The following is a 9,807-nucleotide window of genomic DNA, read 5'->3' on the forward strand; positions in this document are numbered from 1 at the left end:
ACATTTTAGGATGGATGTTGGTGATAGGCGGTTAAAGGAGAATGTGAAGAACATTCTAAAGGAGAATTTGTTGGAAGCGGGTGTTCTCCAGCCTAAATTGTATGCTGGTGGTTCTGGATTAGACACAGCTGATGTGTCTGTCCCTGAAGTTGGGGTGAGTACTGGGTTGACTTTTGAGCAGCGCAAAGAATTGCTATTGTTGCAAATGGAAATTAAAAAACTTGAACTTGAAGAGCGCAGATTAAGTTTGGTCAATGTTGGTAACGTAGGGCAGGTCTCTGTTTCTTCTGGGCCCTCACATGCTTTTGATGTTGCCAGTAACCTGCGTTTGGTTCCTCAATTTTGTGAGCGAGATCCAGACACATTTTTCTTACTTTTTGAGCGAGTGGCCGAGAGTAGAGATTGGTCTGATGTTGAGCGCACGTTACTGTTACAGTGCGTTTTGACAGGCAAGGCGCAGGAGGCCTATTCTGCGCTTAGTGCAGTTGAAAGCAAGGTTTATGTGTCCGTCAAAGCTGCTGTGTTAAAGGCTTATTAGTTGGTGCCTGAGGCATATCGCCAGAGATTTAGGTCTTGGGAGAAGTCAGGTAAGCAGACACATATGGAGTTTTCCAGGGAGTTAATCACTCAGTTTAATCGTTGGTGTACTTCACTGGGGGTTCATACTTATGAGGCTTTGTGTGACTTGATCATTCTGGAGCAATTTAAGAACTCTGTTCCCAGTCACATTGCTACTTATATAAATGAACGGAAAGTGAAGACGGCTATCGAGGCCGCTACTCTGGCTGATGAGTATGTGTTGACGCATCGTGGTGACCGCGAGTGCAGGACTCGGGATGATGCTCGGTACAGGGGGGATGGTAGCAACTTTCGCCCAGCAAGTAAACGGTGGGAGGGAGGAGCTAGCCCCAGCCTGGGTAGGTCAGAACGGGGTCGGATGCAGTTTGACCCGGCTGAATTATGTCACTACCGCAAGGGCAGGGGACATTGGAAAGCTGAATGCCCGGTTAAGTCCAGTGCTAAAGGTGGGTTTGGTAGTGCGCATGTCAAGCCTGTCGCACTTGCTTCTTCGGTTGGAAAGATCAGTTCTCCCGGTGTCATTTCCCCATATGAAAAGATGGAGCCTGGAGCGGATTGCAGCCTGGAGCAATCGGATTTCTCAGCTTTTGTGTCGGACGGCCATGTGTCGCTGGTAGGGAGTGGTATCAAGGTACCGGTGAAAATTTTGAGAGATACTGGGGCCTTTGATTCATTCATTGTGAGTTCTGCACTGTCTTTTTCTCAGGGAACTGATACTGGGGATTACATTCTGATGCGGGGAATGGGTTTAACTGTGTTACCTGTTCCATTGCATAAATTGGAGCTGGACTGTGGGTTGGTTCAGGGTGAGGTGGTTATGGGTGTGCGTCCCGCTCTACCAATCCGAGGCATTCATGTCATCCTAGGGAATGATCTGGCTGGTAGCCGTGTATGGGCTGACGTTCCACCAGCTCCGATAGTGACCTCTTCTCCCTTTGTTACGGTACCTGATGAGAGTGCGCGGTGTTTTCCTAGTGTTTTCACAGCTTGCGCAGTTACACGGGCTATGTGCCGTGGGGAGGCAGAACCTGAAGTTGAGCAGAGTAGCATAGAGGACAGGGGGGCTTTCTTTTTGTCTATACCTGACTCTCTCCTGTCTATTTCCCGCAGCGACCTGTCGGCAGAGCAACGGGCTGATTCTACGCTTAGTGGGCTGTTTGACAGGGTGCTTTCGAATGTTGATGGGCAGAGTGCTGCAAAAGGTTATCTGCTGCAAGACAAGTTGCTGGTCAGAAAATGGGTGCCACAAGGGGAAACTTTTGTGGGTAATCCTGTTTTTCAGGTTGTTGTCCCGTCCAAATTCCGGGAAGAGGTTCTGAGAGCGTCGCACAACCAGTCAGGCCATTTGGGGGTCCGTAAGACGTACGACTATATCCTCAGGTATTTTTTTTGGCCACGTGTGAAGAGGGATGTGTCTCAGTATATTAAAACATGTCATACTTGTCAGATGACAGGAAAACCTAACCAGAACATTAAGCCGGCTCCTCTGTCTCCCATTCCAGCGATTGCGCAACCATTTGAGCATCTGATCATTGATTGTGTTGGTCCCTTGCCACGTTCAAAATCTGGAAGTAATTATTTGCTTACAGTGATGTGTCAAAGCACCAGATATCCGGCTGTTTATCCGTTGCGTACCATTACTGCTAAATCTGTGGTGAAAGCACTGACAGTTTATTTCTATCTTTGGAATTCCAAAAGTGGTTCAAAGTGATCAGGGTTCCAACTTTTCCTCTCACTTGTTTGCCCAAGTTTTGAAGCAGCTCCGAGTAAAACATAATCAAGCTTCTGCATATCACGCTCAGAGCCAAGGCGCATTGGAAAGGTTTCATCAAACCTTGAAGTCTCTGTTGCGGGGATATTGTGTTGAGTTAAATCAGGATTGGGAGGAGGGGCTACCATGGTTGTTGCTAGCTGCCAGAGAAGTTGTGCAGGAGAGCACTGGGTTTAGCCCAAATGAGCTTGTGTTTGGGCATACAGTGCGTGGGCCATTAGCTCTGCTGCATGATCCGGTCACACAACCCGAACCACCTCAGAATCTGATTGATTATGTTAATGGTTTCCGGCATTGTACATGGCTGGGGAAAGGGCTAAAGAAAGTTTAGCCTCAGCGCAGACAAAAATGAAGCATCTTTACGACCGTAAAGCTGAAATTCACCAGTTCAGCCCAGGTGACCAGGTTCTGGCTTTGTTACCACTTGTCAGTTCTCCATTTCAGGCTAAATTTCACGGTCCGTTCACAGTTTTGCGTCAGGTTTCTGAGCAGAACTATCTGTTATCAACACCAAAGCGTAGAAGAGACACTCAGCTTTGCCATGTTAACTTGTTAAAACCCTACTACACCCGAGCGTCGCAGTCTTGTGCAACGGGGGGGAGTGGGCAACAGCAGAAAGTGAAACCAGTGTTAATGGCAGAAACTGTGGACAGGCATTCAGCTGTTAACTTGTCAGTATATGAAGATGATGGGGTGGTTTCACCTGACGAGAGCTTGTTGCGGGGCCGGTTAAAGAACTCAGAAACGCTGTGTAATTTGGAGTCATTGCTTGGACATTTGTCCAAGGAGCGGCGCGTCCAACTGTCAGCTCTGATTAACAGCTATCTGTGCTTGTTTGATGATGTTCCAACTTGTACACGCTTGATAGAGCATGACATTGATGTGGGTGATGCCCAGCCAATTTGCCAGCGTTTTTACAGGGTGTCCCAGCAGAAACGCCAGGTAATGGAGAAAGAAATCAAGTATATGCTTGACAATCATATTGCTGAACCTTCATCTTCCAGCTGGGCGTCTCCCTGTTTGCTTGTGGAAAAGGCTGATAAAAGTTTTAGGTTTTGTACGGATTATCGTAAGGTAAACGGGGTAACTAAACCTGACGCTTTTCCACTTCCACGCATAGAGGATTGCGTGGATCAGGTGGGCTCAGCTCAATTTGTCAGCAAGTTTGATTTACTCAAAGGTTATTGGCAGGTTCCACTATCTCAAAGAGCTAGAGAGATTTCCGCTTTTATAACTCCTTTTGGTCTCTTCTCCTACTCTGTGATGAGCTTTGGGTTGCGGAATGCACCAGCGACCTTTCAGCGTCTCATGAATATGGTTGTGTCTGGGCTGGATGGCTGTGCGGTGTATCTTGATGATGTCGTGATCTACAGCGATACTTGGGAAGATCATGTTGACTGCGTTAGGAGGCTGTTCAGCCGACTGCGTGATGCACACCTGACAGTCAATTTGGCTAAGTGTGAGTTCGCCAAGGCTACAGTTACCTACCTCGGGAAGGTAGTGGGGCAAGGGCAGGTGCGGCCAGTGCAAGCAAAGGTGACTGCAATTGAGCAATATCCAGTGCCCACCACCAAGAAGGAGCTCATGCGTTTTTTGGGCTTGGTGGGTTACTATCGTAGTTTTTGCAGGAACTTTTCAACTGTGGTAGCTCCTTTGACTGATTTGTTGAAAGCTAAAGCAAAATACATTTGGTCAGTTTCATGTCAACAGGCTTTTGAAAATGTTAAAACTGTCTTGTGTTCACCTCCTGTCCTTGTGGCACCCTGTATGGACCGTTTGTTCGAGCTGCAGGTGGATGCAAGTGATGTAGGTGCTGGTGCGGTGTTGCTTCAGTCTGACAGAAATGGTGTTGAACGTCCTGTGTGTTTTTTCTCTCGGAAATTTAACTCGTACCAGTTAAATTATTCTGTCATAGAGAAAGAGACTCTGGCCCTCGTGTGGGCGTTGCAACATTTTGAAGTTTATGTCGAGTCCAGCGCTCCTCTGGTGGTCTATACAGATCATAACCCGATAACTTTTCTTCATTCTTTGTGCTGTCCGAACCGCAGATTGATGCGATGGTTTTTGTTTTTGCAAGCATACTGTTTGGATATCCGCCACATTAAGGGCTCAGAAAATATTGTGGCTGATGCTCTGTCAAGAGCACCTTGTTCTTGAGCTATTTACTGTTTGTGATATTCCTGGTCTCCCCTTCCTTTTTCCACGGCTACTCTTAAGATTGCTTCGCCAGGCGCTCCAGGGGTACCGGGTTGCAGGGTGGAGATTGGCTGGCTGATACAGGGGAGGGTCATTGCAGAAGTCGTGAGTATGGGTTGCAGTATATAAAAGGGTTATGAGACCAAAAGAAGAAATTGAGTAAAAAGTAAATTGTATGTTTGAACAGAGCAATTTCTGAATGATAAAGTATAATCTTGAATCATTGGTAAAGATTGATTGGTCAATTGTAATATTGTCACGGTGTCTGTCTGGGCTTCCAGATGTGAACCCCAGTTTTTTTTCAAGAGGGGGGGTGTGACGATCCCTCCACCCAGACACTAGGGGTCCCTGTTTCTTTTTGGTTGTGTTTTGCAGGTGCTGAATGGAGGGTCGTCAGCTGCATGAGCAACACCTGGGCCAGTGTGCTCTGCCTATAAAGACTGTCCTCATTCTGCGAGCGCTCTCTCTGGGGGACTGATCCCTGCTCACTGGCAGGCCTGATGGCAGCACGTTTTCTTGTTTCTTTTGATCTGCACATACACTGTCACACACCCATACATGCTTTCATTACTGATACTGATCCTTACACATTTTCTTTGGTTGATTTATACTTGTGGGACCAATAAATACTGCTTGCTAGTAGCCAACTCGTGTTTGTCTCCCTACTTTGGCACAGCCTTTGAGCCAGGTTGTGACACTTTAAATATGTCTTGTAATGACTATGAAATAGTCAGCCTGGAAATTAGAAAGGTTACTGCTGTCAGATACATTTATTAAAAACCGAGCACACTACTTTTGCAGTAGCTGGAGCATAAAACTGTCTTTCTGCATTTAATCAAAGCACAACTTTGCAAACTTTACAACAAGGTTACAAAAAAAAAATGGAGTGCTGTTACCAAGGAACAGGTTGGAAAAAAATGACGATCAATTCACAGCAACAAATCACACTGTGAAGCTCACACTGTCTGTACAGAAAGTTGCTCGACTGTATTATACTTTATCATTTCTTTTTACCCAAACTTATGACACATCAGACTGACATTGAAGAACTAGCTGCGAGGAAGAATGGCTTTTGTGTTGCTTCACCTTACCTATGTCTGCATCAAAAAGTTGACAAGACTACAGCACTTACGTTTTGCACCTGCACGATAGGAAATAACTCTCCTTACCAGCAGGGGGCAGTGTTCTGTGTTCATCGGTCAAAAAAGGAAACCAGAGAAGAAGATATACAGAACACACTGTTATTATGATAATGCTGCATACCTACTGCCTGGACAGTTTTGTAATATAGCTTCTTCTGATCGAGAATACATCTGACAAAAAGTGGCCTTCTGTGTGCCCTCATGACCTATGTTGTTTGCTTGCTTTCCTCTCTTCCATTTTTCTTTCCGTGCACTGATTTGCTAAGCTGAACAGCCAATCAGAGTGATTTCTCTCCCCGACTGCCTCTGCCACAAATTCAACATGTTGTAACACATTTAAAATATTCACAGCTACAAGTGTGCCTTAAATGCACATTTATTGTTCATAATTAATGTGCCGACCAAGGGACAGAACACATTTTGCATTGTTAAAGTAGGGTTGGGTGAGTAACAGAGACAGTAAGAAGAAAATAAATAAAGAAACGTCTGTGCTGTTCTGTAATCTCTCCTCAGAGAGACAGCTGAGTTATTCTGCTATACTTAGTCTGTTTCATTTTATCTCTCCCTCTGCTTTGCTGCCTCACTTGGATATTTCCTGTACTTATTGTTCAACCCTCTCGCCTTTTTATTTTTGCACATATTTGGCTGTATTTCATAAACAGTATTGGCTCTACTCTTTACTTACATTCTTTTTGGTTACACTCGGTTTTAAGCCTCCTCTTCACTTCTTCATTTGCCTCTAGTCTGACAGATGAAAAAGTTATTAGTTGTTGTTTTGCTTATTTCCTACACAGACTTTTACCAGACTGAGAATTGTGTTAATTACCATGCTGCATTTGACGCTAATGACTCTAAGCAATAAAATACATTTTCTTGTACACACACAAATACAAAAATGAAATGCCACTACAGCAGCAACAAATATAAATACATTTTAAAGGAGACCTTTTGTGCTTTTTCATGTTTTTCTTTTTAACTTCAGTGTTTTATAAAGGTTCATGTGCATGTAAAAGATCCTGAAAGTTAAAAAAGGTCACAAAAAGTTCCTCTCTCCCACAGAAAACACTGCTCCTGAAACGCCTCGTCAGTAGTCCTGCCTTTAATTCCGTGACTTTGTGACATCACACTATGTCACACATTTATATAATTAACGCCTCGTGGCTAGTTTGGAACGTAATAATTGATTTGGCACAGCTGCTCTGTTGTTGTTTGCAGCGCTGGGTCAGGCATGTGTGAGGTGACCAATCAGAGCAGACTGGGTATTCGGGAGGAGGGGGCTTAAAGAGACAGGAGCTAAAACAGAGCGTTTCAGACAGAGGGGGAATAAAGTCCCGCACCACTGGACAAAATGGGAAAACTAATGTGTTTTAAAACACATCAGAAAACAGAATAAGTATAGGTTTAGCGAACCGAAAATAGAAATACTGAGAGTGGATAGGTGACCTGGCAGAAGTTGGAGTATTTGCTGAAAGTTGTGTTTACTGCTGGCTGTGTGTGTGTCTCATGGGGTCACTAATGCAACTGTTGGTGCTGCTCTGCACTTTCCATTTCACACCAGGCAATTGTTTACCCAGTGTTTACAACAACCCTGTCTCACCTCTATCTGCTCACTCCTTCTCTCATCCCCCATCTCTCTCTTTCCTCTTCATTTTTTCTTTCTTCCCTCTGTCACTCTGTCAGCCGTCTCACCAGTAATGGAGTGGTTGTCATCCGCGGTTCACTGTGCGCGACAGGTGTGTGTGTGCGGTGAGTGTTTAGTGTTGCCTATCATTGTCCCTGTCACCGCTGTCTCCTCTGCTCTCACAGTGCTCCACATCCAGGCGGACAAATTCATATCAACACACTCAGATCGCTTTGTGATCGGCTGCTTGTACCCCCACTGCTCGGCAATACACACAGGCACACAGGAAGTAAATGATCCAGGATTTAGATAAATAAAAAGCGGTTACACACCGAATCATCCCATGACTTTCTACTTCATAAACCTATCAACTAGAAGATTGAAAAGGACTCAGTCTCCTGGGGACTCGTTTATATCGTCATCATCCTCTCAGGCACCCGGAGGGGGTTGACTTTATTTCACTAAATCCGCAGCTGCCATGTAAATGTTTTGGAACAGAGGCCACTGACAACCAATGGGAGCTTGCGATGAAACCAAGAATAATAAGAACCCTCTAAAACCATTATCACAGTTTAATTATTTCCAGCCCTCTCTAACAAATTATGCTGCTTTCTTCTCCTCAACTATTCTCCTTCAAATTTTATTTTCATTCTGTTTGATTGGGCCCACTGGGTGGTGGGTGCCGTTCTTCCTCCTCAAGCTCTGTTTTTACTTCAGGTGCAAGTCATGCTTCTGAACTTGTTTTCATGACAGGGTAAATTTGGAGATCTCTCACAGCCACATCCAGGTGAATCCTCTCTTAATGGGTAGCCCGCCACCTGTGCATCAATTATTTAAGGTGCACAACCCCCCATCAGCAACACAAACAAAAGCAAAGGCAGCTGTATGTGAGTGGAACAGAGATAATGTGTTTTTGTGTAGCTCGCAGTCAGCAGAAGTGCAAACACTGTCGTATCTGTGCAAATGTTTGCAGGGAGACAGGGATGCCGCGTGTTCACCATAGCTTGATCTATTCTCATTCCCAGACAGATGGATGTGTCTATTTAAACTGCTTGCGTGGTAAGATGTGAGGGGTAATATTTTCTTGCCAGGCAAAACACAGAACACGCAGACACAGAACATAAAACATGAATATATCAAGTAACAATAACAATATGTTTAGCCATTGCAGGAAATATAATCAGCCTTATCGTCAGAGTCGATATTCAAGTAAAGGTAAGAAAGTACAGTCGCTGAAATGTTCGCAGAATATAAAGTAAAAAGTATCCCTCTGAAGGACATTTCTACTGGCCATGTCTGTGCAGAGCTCACATCATATTAATATAATTCAAAGACTATTAAACTTAAAGGTGGGATCGGTAGGAGTTTCCCAAGCTGTTTGTAAATGCACCAGAAAGATAGTTCATTGTTGAGTCTCATTCCCAGAACGTCGAATACTTCCTTTTTGGGTTGGTAAAGTGTAAATATACTAATTGATAATTCACCTCAAGTGTGTTAAAACTAAAGTAACAAGCCTGTTTTGAAAATGTAAGGAGTAGAAGGTACACATATTTGTGTTAAGTGAAAAGTTGTCCGAAAAAAATACTACTACTACTTTACTAAGTACAGTACTGTTACTAAGTATTTGTACTTTGTTACTTCCCACCTCCCTTACTTTTATGTAAGGAGATAGAGAGGATGGTGGTGACGTTACCGCCGGGTCAGAAGGCTGCCACTGGATATTTGTAATGAGACATGTTCTTGTGCCTAAACCCACACTGTAAATTGTACAAAGTTGACTTAAAGTTGCAACTTTAAAAAAGGTACATTTCAGCATATCTGTGATTTGCAGAAATGCACACTGCAACCATTTATTGGGTTGATCGGGTTGAGAATTATTTACCTTGTTTGACCTGATTTTTGTGAGTTGAAATCTCTGGCTGGGGGGAAAAAGCTCAAACTCTTCATGCAGAGGATGAAGACGACACTCTGAAATGTCAGATCAGGCAGTTCAACTCCAATTATCTAACTGCAGTAAAAAAACTTTATAGATTATCCTCAACAGTCCAAAACTGTCTTACCTAAGAATTTAAGGCGATTGAGTTCATCATATGTTAAATGCACAGTATTTAATTTCTGCCACTTCTCTCAGTCAAAACAATGAAATCAAAAGATGTTGTCTGATGACATTGTAAATTACTGTGATATCATGGGAGTTGTTGTCTTCATTGTTTAACAAACATTGCTGCAGATGAACATCTATGATGTGTGCATGAATGTTAACAGACGAGGGAAAGTTTTATTTAGGAACGCTCATTGATTCAGTTCCTCACTCATATGTTGTTTCCTGTGTTGTCATTGGCAGGCGACCAAATGAAAGGCAATGAAAAGTTACCTTGAATAAAATTATGGATTAGTCTTGGTTTGATCATTTAAAATGAATGTACGCAACTCAACAAAATATCGAGCAAAGGTCTAATCGTTAAAGACATTTTAATGTCTTTAAAAGGGAACAAAAT

This window comes from Pagrus pagrus (genome assembly GCF_965226575.1).
Source record: "Pagrus pagrus genome assembly, chromosome: 19".
NCBI lineage: Eukaryota > Metazoa > Chordata > Actinopteri > Spariformes > Sparidae > Pagrus > Pagrus pagrus.